The 20,040-nt window shown below is 37.1% G+C and overlaps 1 protein-coding gene across 4 annotated transcripts in view; it reads right to left on the reverse strand.

Moving 5' to 3' along the window:
* LOC120781377 (lysosomal thioesterase PPT2 homolog) overlaps positions 1-20,040 on the reverse strand; it is a 76,396-nt gene that overhangs the window by 43,355 nt on the left and 13,001 nt on the right. The window lies entirely within an intron of this gene.

Here is a 20,040-nt window from a genome sequence, read left to right on the forward strand (position 1 = left end):
TTCGGAAAGTCCATTTTGGCAACTTTTCGACATTTCGGCCGGAATAGCTCCGGAATTTCTTCGGAAATGTTGTCTTCCAAAGCTGGAATAGTTGCTGGCTTATTTCTGTAGACTTTAGACTTGACGTAGCCCCAATGTCTTAGTCTAAAGGCGCTAAATCGCATGATCTTGGTGGCCAACTGATGGGTCCATTTCTTGAGATGAATTGTTCTCCGAAGTTTTCCCTCAAAATGGCCATAGAATCGCGAGCTGTGTGGCATGTAGCGCCATCTTGTTGAAACCACATGTCAACCAAGTTCAGTTCTTCCATTTTTGGCAACAAAAAGTTTGTTAGCATCGAACGATAGCGATCGTCATTCACCGTAACGTTGCGTCCAACAGCATCTTTGAAAAAATACGGTCCAATGATTCCACCAGCGTACAAACCACACCAAACAGTGCATTTTTCGGGATGCATGGGCAGTTGGCCACCAAGATCATGCGATTTAACGCCTTTAGACTATTTTTGTGGGGCTACGTCAAGTCTAAAGTCTACAGAAATAAGCCAGCAACTATTCCAGCTTTGAAGACAACATTTCCGAAGAAATTCGGGCTATTCCGGCCGAAATGCTCGAAAAAGTTGCCCAAAATTGGACTTTCCGAATGGACCACCTAAGACGCAGCCGCGGTCAACATTTAAAATGAAATTATCTTCAAAAAGTAAATGTCATGAACCAATCTAACGTTTCAAATAAAGAACCGATGAGATTTTGCAAATTTTATGCGTTTTTTTTTTTTAAAAAGTTATCAAGCTCTTAAAAAATCACCCGATACAATGTACAAAAATACACTTAATCAAAATATTTAGGCTGTTGAGTAGATTAACTCACTAACCTGATCGATTTAGCAAGATTTCTCCATACAAAAATAATACTTGCTAATCTCGTCACCGAAGATCTATTCGGAATCCCCTTGCGCGACTTTGATTTAGCGCCATCTCTTTATCAGTAGGGAAATTTATAGATCGGACACTGTCCGATCGAAATTCATGCGGTAATTAGTGATAAGCTCAGAGCGTTTTGTCGATAACTAATATCCAACTAGAGAACTTTCTTCTGGCTTCACAAGACCCGTACATAATAGCCCTGACAGACGAGCAAAATTAATGCGCCTTAAGCAATGCTAATGCGCATTGAAATTTTATTGTGACAGACGGCAGACTTGTGCATTTGGACAGCTGATAGTGAAATTTGTTTATTTATTAAAACAAAAAGTGAAATGAAAGTGTGTGAAAAAGAGAAAAAGAGAAAAATATTGGAAAAATGGATAGCAAACTGTGCGTTGTTTATTTTCTGTCTTCTAAAAATATTAAAATTTGTTTTTGTTAATATACTTGCACATAATTTAATTAGCAATATAAAAACCGTTTACCCCTGAAGCTGTAAACACAAACAAGGCGGCAGATTTCAAGCGACATCTGTAAAACAATAGCAAAAATCTGTAATTTTTAACCAATGTTGCCTACTAAATTCAGCCAAATGCACGAAATTCTTGTGCATTATAGCCCTGACAGACGAGCAAAATTAATGCGCTTTAAGCAACGTTAATGCGCATTGAAATTTTATGGTGACAGACGGCAGACTTGTGCATTTGGACAGCTGATAGTGAAATTTGTTTATTTATTAAAACAAAAAGTGAAATGAAAGTGTGTGAAAAAGTGAAGAATATTGGAAAAATGGATAGCAAACTGTGCGTTGTTTATTTTCTGCCATCTAAAAATATTAAAATTTGTTTTTGTTAATATACTTGTATAATTTAATTAGCAATATAAAAACTGTTTACCTCTCAAGCTATAAACACAAACAAGGCGGCAGATTTTAAGCGACATCTGTCAAACAATAGCAAAAATCTGTCATTTTTAACCAATGTTGCCTACTAAATTCAGCCAAATGCACGAAATTCTTGTGCATTACAAACTTACATTCACATGGGTCATATGAGTAAATAAATGTAAATTAAGCCCGCTAATGCATATTAGCGTTGTCGTCTGTCAGGGCTATTACAAACTTGCATTCACATAGGTCAAATGCGCAAATAAATGTAACTTATGCCCGCTAATGCATATTAGCGCTGTCGTCTGTCAGGGCTATTAGCTGCATTTTCGTTGGCAACATTGTTAAAAATGGCCAGTTTTAATCTACTGTAAATAAAAAAAAACAACACTGACAGCTGTTTTTCAAATTTTCAATAATAAAACAAGAAGTTTTATGTTATGATGCAGTATTCAAAATAACTTGTTGATATGTTTTTGTAATAAAAAATGGTTTTATAAGGACTGGGCGGCTAACAACCGTAATGTTTGTCTTCTATCTATTTTCATTGGAAATATTATAAAAATGACAATCAGCTGTTTACGAGAGTTCCAATATCGCATAGCTGCCTTCTGCCACCTACAAGTTTGAGTGTGATTAAGTGCGCTGTTAATCCGGATTAACGTCGCCGTCTGTCAAGGCTATTAGAATTCTTGTTATTCGACTGATATTACTTTGGTTTTCTTTCAACAAACAATCGTTGATTTCATGTTTCTTCGCAAAAACAGCATTGCCATATGCGCATTTTATTGCACAAATGTATTAAAAATTAGTACTAGATTTATTCAGAGTTGCATACTAGCTGAAGAAAATTTACCGCAGGAAATTTTCCTGACCATTTCTTAAGCGTTTTTTTATATGAAGTTTTCACATTTCCTGAGAGCTGAATACTAAGCCTATAACTTTATAGAAACTTTGTAGTATATACAGGCGCAATTGGCATCTTCACAAATATAAGGCGAGCAAAAATTAAACGCTGTTTAGATTTCAAACAATTTTCATTTGTTCAAATATTCCCTGCAGAGCAACTATTCGAATGCTCGCAATCACCGATGTAACGAGTGATCTATTGCATTAACAGTGTTTGATATCATTTACAGCAATGTAAGTGGTGAACTTAAATAGCACTGAAGGCAAAAGTCCTAGACAAACATGATTTGTTTGGTTCTCTCAACAAAAGAACATACTCTGTTTTGGTGCTTGAAAGGCAATGCAATGAATAGTGAAAATAAATACCGAGGACTTTTTTGAATAATGTTACATTTATAACAACACAAAGACCGCGATTAAATGAAGCAACTTTTGTTGCTAATTTTGGGGCGATTCTCTTTTGCTGTCGCCCATTACCTTCACACGAGCAACTTGTGATGCGCAACTCTCTTCGAGTTTTTTTCTCATTCTCTTTCACTTTACTTTAACCCATTGGCTACTCTTTACTTTAACCCATTGTCGTTTCTTTTTCCTTATAAGTATTTGGGCCACTCTATCACATTTATTAATCAGCTCTGTCAATTAAGAAATACATTTTATTTATTAAAACAAAGTTATATCACCCTTTTTACTATCGTCTGAATCAATTTGTATGGCTTCCTCCATACATTGCACAATATCTTTAATTAATTCGATTTTTTCGTCATACTTCATTTTCTAAAATATTTATATTATATTATGTATACTTGTACACATATTTGCAAATTACTTACCAAAAGATGAAATTAAATTTTTTAAATATATTCAAAATATTAGTTTCAAAAAAAGATACGCAAATGCAACTATGTACTACGAAAGAAAGAACACGAATGCCGAAAAACGTCGCAGCGAACTGTTACGAATAAGAACACAAAGCGATTTGCTGAACACTGGAAACTCGGCGCGATTCTCCTCTCCTCGTCGCCCACTCGCCTATAAACCAAGAGTTGCCGCAACAAAAGTTGCGTCGTGTAAAACGCTCAAACAGCCAACATATTTTTAATATTTTATGCCTATTAAAATGATATATTCATAACGAGTGGATCTATTGGTAAAAACTTTATTATATGTTTAAATAAAATGTGTAAAATTGTTTTCGTTGTGTAATTTTTTATAAAATAACATATCCTGAACTTAAATATGATAAGAAAGCCAGTAACAAATAATAACAATACACACAAATATACTCCGCCTCATTTTATTCGTATGGGAATAAAAAGAATTCGTTCGATGCCACATCAGGACGATTAAAAATTATTATATATTGGACTTTAATAATATGGAGAAACCATATTAAAACAACTTTTGAACTTTCAAGACATAATCAGGGTTGTTGTGGAATCTGATAATTGTCGGAATCAGAATTGAAACCGATCAAAAAAAAGTAGTAGGTGTCATCAATTCAGATATTATTGGTTTGATATTCGTAACAGAATTTGAATTGGTTTTGGGTGTCACGGAAACCAAGAAGATAGTCGCTCACAGATTTGAAATGTAAGTTAAGAAATCAAGTTATTTTATTATTCCGAATTAATTTATTTTATTTCTGTGGGGAAAAACATAAGTATAAAACACGAAGTGTCTTCATTATTGAGTTTTTGGAAAAAAATTCTGGATATTTAAAGATATTAGATTTACAAAACGTAATAAACGTAATTTAACACTCAAATGCGTCTTTATTATTTCGATAAATGTTATCTCTTAAAATCTTTCTTTAATTCGGAACTCATTAAAAACTTTAATAGGATTGCTTCCAAATGTATTCATTTGCAAGTTTTGTCAGATTAGTAAACAGCTGATTCGAATATTGATTCTTCGTATGTTCGAAAAGATGAAACAGATTCTGTGACACCATTGTAAATCAGAATTGGTTTGCAATTCTGACAGCTAAGCAACTCTGTCTTGGATTCCACAACACCCCTGAATAAAATGATTTAAGCTTATTAGCTCTCCATTAATAAATGTTTTTAGTAATTTCAATTGAAAACTATTACTATAACGGGGCATCTCGACAGGATAAAATCTATGTCTTACTAACTGTCAAATCTATTGCTATTGCCATTGCCAAATCTGTATGTGGGCATTTGTTATCATAACATAATCATTTGCGCAAAGGCTTTATTTGTATAATATAACACAACCGTCTTAATACTCTCTCTTCTAATTTTCATATTAACGAAATGAAAATGCCGTCGGCATATGTGCAACTGGGCAAATGTTGCCTCTTAGAAATTTTCATAAAAATGAAAACAGCGCTGTCAAACTGCTGAAGCTGTCACGCTTATAGCTTACGATATATGGCATACTAACTAGTTTGTTATATATTGTAAGCTGTAAGCAATGTGGAGTCTCCACAGGCAATAAGCTCGGCAATACAGTTAGTAAGACATAGATTTTATCCTGTCGAGATGCCCCGTAAGAAAGGAAATTTATTTATCTTGCAAATAAATATACGAGCTCTAAATAATACAATCAAAATAATAGTTTAAAACCAAGGTTCATAAAGGAAGACGATGTTCGAGTCTCAATCACTGCGGCAGTATAACAAGGCATCATATTCGACGCAAAAATTTTGCAATATAAGTATCAGCTGAGTATATGCAGAAAAACAACACCGTCGCAATATTGCTGCAGGTATTTGCTTGCTCGAACATCCCCGAAATCAGAACTTTCCATGTTTTCTGTCGGACAAACAAATAGAGTCAGGAGAAATTCATTCACAATAACTCACTACTTACAAGGTGTCTCATTATGAGCAAATACATATTTTTGGATACAATACAATGTTGATAAAATATACCATAAATAACATTTAAAGTATTTGTTATTTAACAAATAAAATTTTCCGAGTGTTCAGGGGTGTTATGAAATGTGATAGTTGTCGGAATCAGAATTGAATCCGATAAGAAGTAGTTGGTGTCATGAATTCAGATATTGGTTTGAAACAGAATTTGTATCGGTTTGGGTGTCATCGAAACCAATTTTAGCTATTTTGATATCAGAAATAAAGCAAGAAGATAAACGCTAACAAATTTTAATATTGCGTTGTTATTTCTGTGTTCTGTTAGACGGTTGAAAAAATGTAAGTTAAACAAGTAAGGAAGAGCTAAGTGCGGGTGTCACCGAACATTTTATACTCTCGCATGATAAAGTGATAATCTAGATTTCATTATCCGTCATTTATATATTTTTCAAATATCGTATTTGTGTAAAGTTTTATTCCGCTATCATCATTGGTTCCTAATGTATTAAGTTGTCAAAAAAGTCTTGCAGTATTTTCGCTAGTTGGCGTTGAAAGCGCGTAGTTCTAGTTTTATTCGTCGGATCGAGTCATGCTATACCTTTTTGGAAAGCTCATTTCACGCGCTAACACGTGTTTGAATGATTGTCGTTTCTTTTAAGTCGTTCGTGAGTTATAGCGTCGCAAACATGGAGCAAAATAAAGAGAAAATACGGCATATTTTACAGTACTACTACGATAAAGGCAAAAATTAATCTCAAGCCGCCAATAAAATTTGTGCAGTTTATGGACCCGATACAGATTTCATTTCCACCGCACAACGATGGTTTCAACGTTTTCGTTCTGGTGTAGGGGTGGTCGAAGATGCGCCACGCTCCGGAAGGCCTGTCGTCGAAAATTGCGATAAAATCGCTGAATTGGTCGAAAGAGACCGGCATAGTAGCAGCCGTAGCATCGGTCAAAAGGTGGGCATGAGTCATCAAAAATGCATTTCATTTTCAATAAAAAAAAATTTAATAAAAGTACCGCAAGACTTTTTTGACAACCCATTATATATTATACAGAGAGGGCATCAGATGGAATCCAAAATAGCGTTATATTAGAAGGCGTGGTTGTGAACTGATTTCACCCATATTTTGTACATGTCATCAGGGTGTTAAGAACATATTATATACCGAATTTCATTGAAATCGGTAGAGGAGTTCCTGAGGTATGGGTTTTGGTCCATAAGTGGGCAACGCCACGCCCATTTTCAATTTTTAAGAAAAGCCTGGGTGCAGCTTCCTTCTGCCATTTCTTATGTAAAATTTAGAGTTTCTGACGTTTTTTGTTAGTCGGTTAACGCACTTTTAGTGATTTTCAACATAACCTTTGTATGGGTAGTGGGCGTGGTTATTATCCGATTTCTTCCATTTTGGAACTGTATATGAAAATGCCTGAAGGAAACGACTCTATAGAGTTTGGTTGACATAGCTATAGTAGTTTCAGAGATATGTACAAAAAACTTAGTAGGGGGCGGGGCCACGCCCAGTTTTCCAAAAAAATACGTCCAAATATGCCCCTCCCTAATGCGATCTTTTGTGCCAAATTTCACTTTAATATCTTTATTTATGGCTTAGTTATGACACTTTTAAGGTTTTCGGTTTTCCCATCTTCGAACTTAACCTTCTTATGGAGCCAAGAAATACGTGTACCAAGTTTCATCATGATATCTCAATTTTTACTCAAGTTACAGCTTGCGCGGACGGACGGACAGACACACATCCGGATTTCAACTCTACTCGTCACCCTGATCACTTTGGTATATATAACCCCATATCTGACTCTTTTAGTTTTAGGACTTACAAACAACCGTTATGTGAACAAAACTATAATACTCTCCTTAGCAACTTTGTTGCGAGAGTATAAACATATATTTATTTCATTGTTACGAATTAATTAAACTTATTTTTGATAGAGGAATTGTTAAAAATAATCGGTTCCTAGGTGCCATCTATATGTCGACTGGTGCGTTAGAATCTGCTATCTTTATCGATTGTCCAGTTCATGACATTTCATCGATTGGAAGTGCGTTGTAAGTGCCAATATGTTTGTGTTATCGGTGCGAAAATGAGCTTCGAACAAAGAACCAACATTAAATTTTTTTTAAAAATTGGTAAAACTTTTACCGAAACGTTTCAATTGATGAAACAAGTTTATGGCGATGATTGCCTATTCCGTAGCAGAGTGCACAAATGGTTTCAACGTTTTCAAAGTGGTCGTGAGGACATAAATGACGATCAACATGTAGGCCATCAAAATCCGTGATCACCGGAAATTCCATCGAAACTGTGCGTGAATTCATCAAAAATCAGCCCAAATCATCATTGAAATTCATGGAAATGGAATTGAACGTCTCCAAAACATCGATTTATGGCATTTTGACCGAACATTTGGGCCTACGAAAAGTGTGTGTACGGTTTGTTCCGCACAAATTGACTGACGACTAAAAATACTCAGACTAAATGCTCAGAATCCAACATTCCAAGGACGACTATTCGACCAAAAATCACATTTTAAGCATTAACGACTCCCCGTATTAACCTGATATGGCACCGTGCGACTTCTTCCTTTTCGGAAAAATTCATTTTCTCATGAAAGGAAAGCGTTATGCAGACGTAGAGGCCATCCAAAAGGCTTGCACCGGCATACTGGCGGCCATACCGGCCAACAAGCTAAAACACTTGTTCGACATGCTTTTGGACCGTGCAAAAAGCTGTATTGAAGAAGGAGACTATTTTGAATAAAACAAATTGATTTTGCCTAAAAAAACCTTATTTTTAAGTCCAGTTTACTTTGGAACGTTCCTTGTATAACAACACGTTTAGTTCGTACCAAAGACAAGTTGAACAAGTTATCCTTTCTGTACATTTCCTTTTATGCTTGCTGGTAATGCAAACACCGTTTTTAATTACAGTCTTTGAATAACGCCACCTAAGTACATTAATGCACTTATTGCTGACTGATATTTTTTCAACGTACACCTCGATTGCTCGTTCTGTACAAACACTGTTCATTGTGCATGCACTTTTCACGACTTCATCCAATTTCTGGTTCCACTCTCTTCCTGATTGTACCTGGTTTTCCACTACGTAGTACCTTGGGTCTTATTTGAGCAGGACTCTCTTCGTGAACCGGAGATTCTCTAAGACTTTCTTGGTAATTACTCTCAGAATCTGCTTCTAACGATTATTCTACAACTTCTTCAAACGCGTAATCACATCACATCTGCTTCTTTGTCACTTGGTACCTCAGAAAAATCGACTATATCGTTTTTTTTAAACAGTAGAAACACTACGTCACGTTTCTTAACTATCATGTGTTGATCAGGATCATATAACTGATATGGTTTCGATGTTTGAGAAAAACCTACTATACTATATTTTTTGCCTTTTGGATGCAATTTGCTATTATTATCTTTACTACGTGTAATATCTTCTGTATATGTATATATGTACTAATGAAATGATAGCCGATATTCTAACTAAGAATTTAAAAAAATTGAATGACTTTTATGTGTTTTTACGTATTGAGGAAGAGTGTTAAAAGTAATCGGCTCCTATAACAACACGATTAGTTCGAACCAAAGAAAGCAAATCTGAATAAATTATTCTTTCTGTACATTTCCTTTTTATCTGGGCTGTACGGCGGCTGCGAAAGCGTTAGTATGCCTCGGTTATTATAATTAGTCGACGGTTTGAGTTCAAAACTTTGCGCACACGACTCAAGTCGCAGGTCTTTATCAGCGACCTTTTCCCGGCCCTCCAAAAAAGTCTGGTGCATCCGAAACACACCACTTCTTGCTAAAGCAAGATCTGGGTAAGCCTGCTAGATCATATCAAACGTCTGTCCCAGATTTACCGAGTTACACACAGAATTTAAACGCTCGTAACGAATGCTGCATTTTCGGCTTGTACCACTCACAGAAACACGTCGCGCGAAAATGTTTGTCCTGACTCTGCAAGCGCTCGGAGACAACTGACCAGCAAGTCGTTCGTTAGCTAGGAACGACGCTCCAAAGTACAGCCGCGGCGGAAGAAAATCAGTACTATTACTAGGAACTACGGGAAAATATATATAATTTTCGGACAAACCCTGTAGTAATTTTATCAAGGAGTGGATAATTAATATAAATAGTTTAAGACTGTTGTGACTATTGCTGTTACAGTTAGGACTTCCATATCAAGAGAGGTATTAGAATAACACCTATCATATTTTCTAGTATATACAGGAAATCGTGCGGCTTACATTACATAAATATCGTAACAAAACATAACTGTGAGCTGCATTTAAAAGCAAATGATACAGTAATTTCAGAACATAGGAATAATGTTCTTCTTGTGCAATATTTCCTTTAAATTGGCCTTCCTTGGGAGGATTTCAAGGGCTTACCACGACTGGAAAACTCTATCAATCAATCATAACAATTTAAGCAATAGTGTAGAAATTAACTTTTTAAATAAAACACATTTAATTACTTTTGCAAAAATATTTTTCTGAAAATTTTTAAAATGCTCGCATGCTTCCTGCCAATGTGTTCCGCACTTGAGATTTTTAAACAGACCGGCTACTACTAGAAAAACTCTAAAGTTAGGACGTTTTTAGAAAGATTATATTTTTTAAATGAGAATTTGTGGATTAAAGGTATGCATTTGTAACGGATTTTTCAACAGGAACGCTACAAAAGTAGACCAACTGGGACAACAAACGACGCCATCTGTTTCCCCGCTCTTTTCACATTTTTCTTCAGTAAGGTTTGCCATTTCATAATGGAAAAATACACGATCACATACCAGTGAAACAACGAGGTGCCCGTAGTGTCGAGAATATTGCTGCCGGCAGCGCATCAATTGAGGAAGACCCAAATCATCGTTGTGTCGAATTTTGCGAAAAGATCTTGGCCTACATCCTTACAAGATCAAATTCTAAAGCCGATCAAGAAATAAAACCGCTTAACCGCCAGAATCGTCATATGTTCGTGTTTTGGGCTGAGCAAAAACTTAAAATTGATCCGGATTTTCATCGCAAAATCATCTTAAGCAATGAGGCTAATTTCAGACTGAATCGCTTCGTCAATAAGCAAAGTATGCGACATTGGTGAGACAGCAATCTACACGTACTCCAGGAGATACCATTGCATCCCGAAAAAATTACGGTTTGGTGCGGTATATGGGTCGGAAGCGTCATTGGGCCGTACTTCTTCCGCGATGATCAAGACCGGCACGTTACTGTGAATGGGAATCACTACCGCTCGATTATAACCGAATATTTTTGGCCCGAATTGGATAATGTGAACTTGGACAATTTGTAGTTCCAACAGGACGGCACCTCAAGCCACAGAGCAAATGTCACAATCGATTTATTGAAAACTAGGTTTGGTGAACGTGTTATCCCACGAAATGATCCAGTTTTTACGATCCAGCGACGATTGATGAACTAGGTACGTATCGGCTGATTTATGTTTCAAAACCGTCGAAAATTGGGTTCAGCGTATGGACTTCTGCAAGCGTGCCCGTGGTAGCTATGCGAGTTCCATTCATAATATCATCGAATGTATTTTTACAGGAATAAAGAATATCATTGTATCCAAAACCGTTTTTGTTCAATTAAAAAAAATTCCGTAGCTTTTATTGCATATATAGGTATTTTTATTATTGTATATGTTTTGTTGTGATATGTCCTGATATTATTTTGGTTGATTTTATTTTATATCTATGGAGGATGGGGTCATGTGTAGAAGTTCACGCAAGTGAGGAAAGTTCTCTGATCGCCATTTACTTGGTAGTGGCCAGAAACGATTCTTTTACATATGGCTCAAGCAGCTCACGACTTCCGGTCTTTGACCAAGTATCCTCTGGCAAAATAAAGGCTGACATCACCGCCGTCCAAGAGATGCGATGGACGGGACAAGGACAGAGACGAGTAGGTCCTTGTGGCATTTACTACAGTGGCCATATAAAGGAGCGCAAGTTTGGTGTGGGATTCGTGGTGGGAGAGAGACTCCGTCGCCGAGTACTACCATTCACTCCGGTGAATGAACGTCTAGCCACAATCTGCATCAAAGCGAGGTTCTTACATATCGCTGATTTGCGCCCACACCCCGACGGAAGAGAAGGACGATGTGACCAAAGATGCCTTCTATGAGCGCTTGGAACGCGCTTATGAGAGCTGCCCCCGCCACGATGTCAAAATCGTGCTTGGCGACTTCAACGCCAGGGTGGTCAAAGAAGGTATCTTTGGCACTATGGTCGGTAAACACAGCCTCCACGACGAAACATCCCCAAATGGGTTGAGGCTGATTGACTTCGTCGGGGCCCGAAATATGGTTATCTGTGGTACTAAATTCCAGCACAAGAAGATACATCAAGCTACGTGGCTGTCTCCGGATCGAAAAGCCACCAACCATATCGATCCTGTTGTGATAGACGGAAGACACGTCTCCAGTGTTCAAGACGTGCGTACGCTCCGAGGTCCTAACATCGACTCCGACCACTATCTTGTTGCAGCCAAGATTCGCACCAGCCTCTGTGCAGCAAATCACGCACGCCAACAAACACAAGGAAGGTTCGACGTCGAAAAGCTGCAATCACAACAGACAGCCGAAAGATTTTCTACTCGGCTTGCACTCCTGCTCTCTGAGAGCACTCGGCAACAACTCGGTATAAGGGAACTGTGGGACGGCATTTCAAGCTCCTTACGTACAGCTGCAACCGAAGCCATTGGTTTTCGGAAAGTGCAAAAGAAAAGCTGGTACGACGAGGAGTGCCGTGTCGCAGCGGAGAGAAAACCGGCTGCATACCTCGCAAAGTTACGATCGACCACAAGACGTGCGGGATGGGATAGATACCGAGCGTTGAAGAAGGTAGCGCGACGCATCTGCAGACAGAAAAAGAAAGAGGCAGAAATGCGTGAGTATGAAGAACTTGATAAGCTGGCCGACAGGGGTAATGCTCGAAAATTCTACGAAAAGATGCGGCGGCTTACAGAAGATCTCAAGACCGGAGCATACTCTTGTAGAAGAGCATACTTAAATTATGGAGGGAACACTTATCCAGCCTGCTAAAGGGCAGTGAAAGTATAACGCCAGGAGAAGGCGAACCCGATTCCCCAATCGATGACGATGGAGCAGACGTTCCATTGCCCGACCATAAAGAAGTTCGAATAGCAATTACCCGTCTGAAGAACAACTAAGTAGCGGGGTCAGATGGATTACCGGCCGAGCTATTCAAACACGGCGGCGAAGAGCCGATAAGGAGCATACATCAGCTTCTTTGCAAAATATGGTCGGACGAAAGCATGCCCAACGATTGGAATTTAAGTGTGCTCTGCCCAATCAACAAAAAGGGAGACCCCTCAATCTGCGCCAACTACCATGGGATAAGTCTCCCACGGCTCTCCGAGCCGTTTGATACCAAACGAGGTTTCAGACAAGGCTTCCTAAACCTGCTGCTGGAGAAAATAATTCGAGCTGCAAAACTTAATCGAGCAGGTACAATCTTTTATAAGAGTGTACAGCTGCTGGCGTATGCCGACGATATTGATATCATCGGCCTCAGCACCCGCGCCGTTAGTTCTGCTTTCTCTAGACTGTACAAGGAAGCAAAGCAAGTGGGTCTGGCAGTGAACGAGGGCAAAACGAAATATCTCGTCATCAAACAAACAGTCGTCGCACTCGCGACTTAGCTCTCAAGTCACTGTTGACAGTCATAACTTTGAAGTCGTAGATAACTTCGTCTATCTTGGAACCAGCGTAAACACCACCAACAATGTCAGTCTAGAAATCCAACGCAGGATAACTCTTGGCAACTGGTGCAACTTCGGCAATTGAGAAGCAAAGTCCTCTCTCGACGACCCAAAACCAAACTCTATAAGTCACTCATAATTCCCGTCCTGCTATATGGTGCAGAGGCCTGGACGATGACAACAACTGATGAGTTGACGTTGCGAGTTTTCGAGAGAAAAGTTCTGCGATAGATTTATGGTCCTTTGCGCATTGGCCACGGCGAATATCGCATTCGATGGAACGATGAGCTGTACGAGATATACGAGATATACGACGACATTCACATAGTTCAGCGAATTAAAAGACAGCGGCTACGCTGGCTAATGCATGTTGTCCGAATGGACGAAAACACTCCAGCTCTGAGAGCATTCGACGCAGTACCCGCCGAGGAAAACAGAGGAAGAGGACGACCTCCACTCCGTTGGAAGGACCAGGTGGGGGAAAAACCTGGTTTCGCTTGGAATATCCAATTGGCGCCACGTAACGAAAAGGAGAAACGATTGGCGCGCTGTTGTTAACTCAGCTATCATCGCGTAAGCGGGGTCTACGCCAATTAAGAAGAAGAACATTTAACTGTGAATAGTTATCGTATAGATTTTTCTTTTATGCAAATTTTTTTGCGTACCTCATAGGTGGTGTGTAAAATGCTAATTGGTTGTTTTATTTAAAATGCCCACTGGTTAAATGAGATTCTGCGCCCCCCTCTTAATATAATCTCACTACACCCCACACATACACACCATATTCAACACATCTTCACCCCACACTACACATACCATACTCAACACATTGGCATCATGCGCATCATTTTTTTTCATCTCACACTACACACCGCATTCTCAACACATCGGCATGATGCCCACCACATCATCAACATACACACCACATCTTCACACCACACACGAGGACACTGGACACCATGAACGAAAGCAACTGACGGACGGCGCCGAGCCTCTTTTCTTATTCGATCCGTGCGCTTATACGTACATACGAGTACCAACCGACCAGTATCCCGCTTTCGATTCGTTTTTGCCAGCAAATTAGTTGCCAACACCAAGGGTAAGTGCCGCGAGGTTTTTTAACGAAAAAAAAAGACTTCTATTTATTTATGGTCCTTCGAAGCCGTACCGGACGGCAGTTGTGGTAACAAGAACAAAAATTATAATAAAAAAAAATATATATATATATAATAAAAAACGGTGACGGTAACGCGGTAACTGAAGCAATAAAGTGGAAAAAAAAACCCGGAGTTAAAACAAAAAAGAAATAAAAAATCCCGGAGTTTACAACGGTTTAAACAAAAAAGTGAAGAACCAGTTGGAAAAAAAGAAAAGAAAAAAAGAGTGCAAAAATTTGTGAAAAGACAACGGTAGTGAGGTGACACTTTTTAAAAACGGTTACAGAATAAACCGTTGGTGGATATATAAGTATGTACATACATACAAAAAGGTGAAAAGAAAAACAAAAAAACGGTGGTGAGGTGACTCAGTTCGGATAACCTTTGTTGGATACATAAAAAAAAAAATATTTTGTTAAAAGTGCGGAAAATAGCGGTGGTGACATGGTTAGATAAAAGCCAACATACGAAAAAAAAAAAATTTTGTTTTCATATCTACATACATACATATGCATACGCACACAACGGGAAAAAAGAAAAGACCAAAAAACCACATTACGTGTGCAAATGAGTGCTGTATAAAGCTTAAACAAAGTGAGGTGACAAAGTGCATTGTTAAAATTAATATACACATACAATACATATACGAGTATATGTAAGGTGACAGTGAGTTGAAACGGCCCACAAGCGAAAAAGAAAAAGTAATAATAACTAAAAAGTGCGGTGAAATGAGAGAGAGCAAAGTAAACGAAAAAAATTGACACCTACTATACATACATACAGTGTCGGACAAAACTCATTGGACTAACTCGAGTCTCACACATGTTCCGTCATAACTTTTTACATAGATGCATTAGAAGAATAATTTTTTTTTGCAATAGATAGATCACATATTCTATATTAAGAAACAATGCAATAATATTTTTTAACTTTTATGTAAAATTTATAAATTATAACAGAAGGGAAAAAAGTAAAAAAATCGTGCGACATATCTCATTGGACTAACACTTTGGATATCGAAATAACCACTTCCATTGAATTAATTTACCGTTATGTGGCGGGAAAAGAATTTTACAGGTACTTACAATAATTATAATTATTATAAATCGTAGATCACACTTATTCGAGTTATTTATTTTAATGATAACGAGTGTGTTGTGAAATATTTAAAGTTCTCCCGAATAATGCTACAAAAAAATTATTTTTGATAAAAATAGTAGACAAAACACATTCAACTGAACTTAAATTATTAATTGTAAGCACAATTCACAAAAAATGTGTGGAAAAGAAGCTTTAAAAAAAATATTTTCTGGGGAAAACAACTGTTTTTGCTATTTTACGCAAGAACAAAGCTGAAGGAACCGTTAAAAAACTTAATATTGGAGGACGTCCCAGAGTCAATTCGGTAAAGTATGACTTGCGAATAGTGCGCGAGTTTATAAAATATCGCCAGATATCAACAAACAATGTTGTAGATAGCTCACAACTAAGAGAGAGTACGCGTACAATACAACGGCGCGCCGTTGATGTTGGTCTTTTTAGCTTCCGTGCAGTAAAAAAATCTAATATTTCCAAAAAAATCGGTTAGCACCTTTGGAATTTGCGAAACTGCATATAAATTGGTCTGAAGAGCAATGGAAGCCGATATTGTTTTCAGATGAGTCCAAATTTAATTTGCAGAACTTAGATGGAATGACAGGTATACGAAGACCAACATGAAGCGTTTAGAGTGTCGATATTTGCAGGGTGCAGTAAAGCATGGTAGGGTGTGGGAATGCTTTTCTGGTTAGGGTGTAGGACCAATTTACAGAATAGAAGGGAACATGGATGGGTTCCAATATAAAAATATACTGCCAACCCAAATGTTTCCTCACGCTATCCAAAAAATGCTGCCTGATTGGCAGTTTCAACATGTCAATGACCCCAGGCACATCCTCAAAGTTGTGAAGGATTGATTTTTGGAATAATAAGTTTATGTTATAAGATGGTCCGACCAGTTTCGTGACATGAATCCGATTAAAAACTTATGGGAAATTGTCAACAGGCAAATTAAAGAGGAACAGGTCCACGGTTATAAAAACAAGCTACTTGATGTATTAAAACGAGCCGAGACTGGAATAAATGATTCACATATTAGTAACTAAATTTCATTTATGCCTAAAAGATGTGTTGCAATCAAAAAAAAAATAATGGCTACTCAGTAAAATATTAATTTAAAACTAATTTATTTTCATATTTAGCTAAAGTCCAATGAGTTATGTCGCACGAATTTTTTACTTTTTTCCCTTCTGTTATAATTTATAAATCTTACATAAAAGTTAAAAAATATTATTGCATTGTTTCTTAATATAGAATATGTGGTCTATCTTTTGCAAAAAAAATTATTCTTCTAATGCATCTATGTAAAAAGTTATGACGGAACATGTGTGAGACTCGAGTTAGTCCAATGAGTTTTGTCCGACACTGTATATATATATAAACGGTGATAGTGGAGTGACATAAAACATACAAACAAAAGGAAAAAAGGAATACAAAAATACAAGCCGCAACACCAGCAACAAAAGGACAGGAGAACTGAAGAAGCAAGCGAAGCACAGGCAGGCACAACCACAGGCGCACGCACACCACCCACACATCAGATACATACATACGTAAACTCACAATATCCCCAAAAGCCCCTGGCGGAAAGCAAAGTGAGTTGTATCGTTTCATTTGAATTTTTATATTATATGTATACATACATATATGTATGATTTATTACCAGAAACTTAAATCTGCGGTCTGACCGAAATTCAGGTCGGAAGTATTTGAAAACCGTTTCCAAACTGTTTTCGGTATTCGGTTTATTTTACGGTAAAAACCGAAAAACCGCTAACAAAGCAGTTTGGTACTGTATACAGCGGATTAGTGATTGCCGGTAAATGCTTACCGTTGTGTTATAACACAAAAATCATCCCAATACCAATAAAAAAACAAAAAAAGCTTTCAAGTATTTACTTGCAGCAATTTCCAGCAATACCCCTTATACTTAATCAAGTATAAGCAGGATTGCTTAAAAATAAGCTACGGCAATCACAAGAAAAAAAAATCAATCAAAAAGCATACGCGCAAATAAAATTGTACATCATACATACATACATATATGTTGCATATACCGCTATAACATGCAAAGAGCATAACTTGCTCTTTTGCTAAGTTAAACAATATTCAAATTAACATATTTCAAGTATACATATGTATACATATCTAATCTTAAAAGATTATTCAATTTTTTACGCGGCTTCTTATCTCTGCGTACATATATACATACATACTTATGTACATGCGGCGCAGTTACACAAATTATACACATTCTTATTTACAAGTGAAATTACCTACGGTCGGTCTCTTTTCGGTGTTTTTTCGTACAAACATATATACGTATATATATACACGCGTAGATATATGTATATGCACATACGGGCGCATATAAATATAGTCAATATATACTGGAACAAATACCCAATCGACATTGGGTACAAATTATATAACAAAAGGTTTTTATAACAACTTTTCATAATTAAATATTTGTACAAAAGTGTACTGTCACATATGTAGATACGCTTAGTGCTTCAAAGTCCACATTGGCATATGTTCCGCGATACCCCTTGGATTTTGACTAACAAAGCCAAGCAGGATTGCGTATAAAATATATTCGAAGTCCACAATGGCATATGTCCCGCAATACCCCTTGATTTTTGAGCAACAAAAACAAGCAGGATTGTGTAAAAAACCAAAGCGTAATACATATGTACATACATGCATATGTACAAAGTGCAGTGATCTCTACAGCGAGCGCTCATTAGCACATAACAAATAAAATATCCACCTATAGGTATACCCTATAGGACTTTGGAACATAAAGCATATATTAAAGAAATATACATAGAAAATCAAAATACATAAAATATTTCCGGTCGTTAATAAATAATTAAATCAAATTTAATCGATCAATTATTTATTTCATTTGAAAACTCTTATTAACTTAAAAGAGTTCGCGATTGCGCATATTATTACTCCGAAATACGTAAAGCGTTATCTTTATTCAATTTCGTTTAAAGCTCTTATTTAGCTAAAAGAGTTCTCGTCTAATTATATACATAAATACATACATATACTGTATACACGAAAGTATTTTGAAATCTCGGTTTATTAAAAAGCCATTGCTTTTATTGATTTTTTGAAATTCTTACATACAAAAGAGTCTTCTATTCAGCATTTAATTTACGAAATATTTTCAAAACATCTACAAGTCTAGTTTTCACTAAGACGATTTAATTTATTATATACATCCTTTAAATGAGCTCAGACTCAAAGGAATCTAAAACAACTCAGTTGCTAAAAGTTCCAAAGATGATTTCAGACGAAAAAAGTCCGTGTACACCGGCTGAAGCTACACGCTCAAAGCAAGGTGCTACAAAACTAAAGAGGGGTAAAGATATTTCTTATACAAAATTCATTGCTGAGAGTGACAGTTTGATACGATACTGCACTCGATTTTCATCTTCACCGATTCAAGACAATTCTGAATCGGTCTTAGAAATCAAAAAAGATAATTTAGACAATTTCTGGACACATCTCCAAGCGGCATATGACGCAATCGTAGAATCTGACGACTCAGATTTACCGGAAAATTTTAAATCCTCGGCATACACCAAGTATGAACACTGCCTAGACCAGTTCGAAGACACAAAGGCAATGATTTCTGATCAACTAAAGCTTTTAAGAGCAATTGCACCTACTCCACAACCGAGAGTAGAGCTGCCACAAAGACAAGCCCAAGAGGCAAGTTCAGGCATTCACCTTAAAGTGCCAGTATGCGACACAGATATATTTAATGGTGGTTATGAACAGTGGCCGTCCTTCCGGCACATGTTTACAGCTGTGTACATAAACCATCCTAAATTATCACAAGCACAGAAGTTGTATCACCTCAGATACAAAACCAAAGGTCAGGCAGGCGTAATAGTCAAACAGTTCGCTCTCAATGACGAAAATTTCAATTTTGCTTGGGAAGCTCTTAAAGCACGTTACGAAAACGAGAAAATATTGGTCGACAAGCAAGTGACGATACTAATGAATTTACCAAAAATTCAGAAAGAAACCAGTGAAGAATTCATAAAGCTTCAATCCACGGTTTCAAATTGTTTGTCTGTTTTATCAACACAGAATATTCCCATAGATAATTGGGACCCCATTCTGGTAAATATATGCACAGCTGCATTACCAGAAAAATCGTTACTTTTGTGGGAGCAATCGCTCTCATCGCGTAGAAAGTGCCCAACGTGGCAGCAAATGAAAGAATTTCTTACTACCCAATATGAAATAGCAGAAAGGGTAGATAAAAAACTAGTCAGAACGAAAAACGTTCAAAACCACCTCAATAGAAGCTTCAATAGACTCCAAGCAAGTAGTCACAATAATTTAAATAGAAGCTTTTTTAAAAATCAATCGTTCACTTCTGAACAATATACGCAAACGTCATGCGAACTTTGTAGATGAG

Source organism: Bactrocera tryoni, unplaced genomic scaffold, assembly GCF_016617805.1.
Source record: "Bactrocera tryoni isolate S06 unplaced genomic scaffold, CSIRO_BtryS06_freeze2 scaffold_7, whole genome shotgun sequence".
In the NCBI taxonomy this organism is placed as follows: Eukaryota; Metazoa; Arthropoda; class Insecta; order Diptera; family Tephritidae; genus Bactrocera; species Bactrocera tryoni.